The following is a 2500-nucleotide window of genomic DNA, read 5'->3' as shown; positions in this document are numbered from 1 at the left end:
AAAAGGGGTCATTTTCGTGTTGCCACATTGCATAGGAACGCCATGAAACTTCCAGAGGCATTTGCAGCAGAAAGGCACGTGCACTCAAAAATTTTAATATTTTTCACGCATAGACCCCGTCAAACGCTAGAAGTTGGCGGGGATGTCTCTCTTGTGGCTCACGGGGCTGTTAGGGTCGCACAGAAATGCCTCGGAATGGGAAAACGGGTCATTTTTGTGTGGCCACATTGCATAGGAACGGCATGAAACTTCCAGAGGCATTTGCAGCAGGAATGCATGTGCACTCAAAAACGTCTATATTTTTCACGGATAGACCCCGTGAAACGCTATAAATTGGCGGGGATGTCTCTCTTGTGGCTCACGGGCGCTGTTAGTTAGGGTCGCACAGAAATCCCTCGGAATGGGAAAAGGGGTCATTTTCGTGTTGCCACATTGCGTACGAACGGCATGAAACTTCCAGAGGCATCTGCAGCAGAAATGCATGTGCACTCAAAAACGTCTATATTTTTCACGGATAGACCCCGTGAAACGCTAGAAATTGGCGGGGATGTGTCTCTTGTGGCTCACGGGGCTGTTAGGGTCGCACAGAAATCCCTCGGAATGGGAAAACGGGTCATTTTCGTGTTGCCACAATTGGCATACGAACGGCATGAAACTTCCAGAGGCATTTGCAGCAGAAATGCATGTGCACTCAAAAACGTGAATATTTTTTCACGGATAGACCCCGTCAAACGCTCGAATTTGGCGGGGATGTTTCTCTTGTGGGTCACGGGGCTGTTCGGCTCGCACAGAACTCCCTTGGTCCACCTGATTCGTGCATACAGGCAGCAACTAAAACTCTGTAAACCTGCTGTGAGGACATCTAAACAGTGGACCAGTGAGGCTGTGGAAGATTTGCGGGCGTGCTTAGACTGTACTGACTGGGATATGTTCACGACTGCTACCAATAGTCTGGATGAACTCACAGAGGCTGTGTACATCAGCTTCTGTGAGGACTGCTGTATCCCAACACGTACCAGGGTGAACTTTAACAACAACAAGCCCTGGTTCTCAGCAAAGCTCAAAAGGTTGAGGTTGGAGAAGGAGGAAGCGTTTAGGAGTGGGGATAGAGACAGATTCAAGGAGTCGAAGAACAGGTTTAGCAAAGCGGTGAGAGAGGCTAAACGACTGTACTCAGAGACACTAAAACACCAGTTCTCTACTAACGACGCTGCTTCTGTCTGCCAAAGGGCTCAGGCACATCACCAACTACAAACCCAGAGCGCCCCACACCACTAACGACTCCCGCCTAGCCAACGACCTGAACGAGTTCTACCGTAGATTTGAAAGACAATTGGACTGTCCTGAACCACCCCTTCCCACCCAAGAGGCCCCATCCCCCACCCATACTACAGAAACGACTCTCTCCTTTCAGGAGGGAGAAGTTAATGGGCTTTTCAAGAGGCAGAATCCACGCAAAGCAGCCGGGCCGGACTCTGTCTCTCCAGCCACCCTCAGGCACTGCGCTGGCCAGCTGTCTCCGGTGTTCACCAACATCTTTAACACCTCCCTGGAGACATGCCATGTACCAGCCTGTCTCAAGTCCTCCACCATCATCGCTGTGCCCAAAAAGCTAAGGCCAACAGGACTAAATGATTACAGACCGGTCGCCCTTACATCTGTGGTAATGAAGTCTTTTGAGCGCCTGCTCCTGGCACACCTCAAAGCCATCACAGACCCTCTCCTGGACCCCCTTCAGTTTGCCTACAGAGCCAACAGGTCTGTGGACGACGCAGTTAACATGGCCCTCCACTTCACCCTACAGCATGTGGACGCCCCAGCATCCTACGCCAGGATCCTGTTTGTGGACTTCAGCTCTGCCTTCAACACCATCATCCCTGCCCTGCTTCAGGACAAGCTCTTCCAGCTGAACGTGCCCTACTCCACCTGCAGGTGGATCACAGACTTCCTCTCTGACAGGAAGCAGTGCGTTAAGCCGGGAACAGAAGTCTCTGACTCCAGGTCCATCAGCACGGGAACTCCTCAGGGCTGCGTCCTTTGCCCACTGCTCTTCTCCCTGTATACCAACAGCTGCGCCTCCAATCATCTGTCCGTCAAACTCTTGAAGTTTGTCGGACGACACCACCCTCATTGGGCTGATCTCTGGTGGGGATGAGTCTGACTATAGGTGGGAAGCTGACAACCTGGTGACCTGGTGTAGCCAGAACAACTTAGAGCTAAATGCTCTAAGGACAGTTGAGATGGTTGTGGACTTCAGGAAGAATACAGCCCCACTCACCGCCATCACCCTGTTAGACTCCGCAGTCAAAATTGTGGAGTCCTTCCGCTTCCTGGGCACTATTCTCTGCCGGGACCTCAAGTGGGAACTGAACATCAGCTCCCTCGCCAAGAGAGCTCAACAGAGGATGTACTTTCGACGGCAGCTGAAGAAATGCAACCTGCCAAAGACAATGATGGTGCAATTCTATACAGCGATCATTGAATCCATCCTCACCTCCTC

Source organism: Petromyzon marinus, unplaced genomic scaffold, assembly GCF_048934315.1.
Source record: "Petromyzon marinus isolate PM22_M1 ecotype Great Lakes invasive population unplaced genomic scaffold, UKy_Petmar_22M1.pri1.0 PM_G_Scaffold_29, whole genome shotgun sequence".
Taxonomy (NCBI): Eukaryota; Metazoa; Chordata; class Hyperoartia; order Petromyzontiformes; family Petromyzontidae; genus Petromyzon; species Petromyzon marinus.
Note: the sequence above shows the minus strand (reverse complement) of the source record.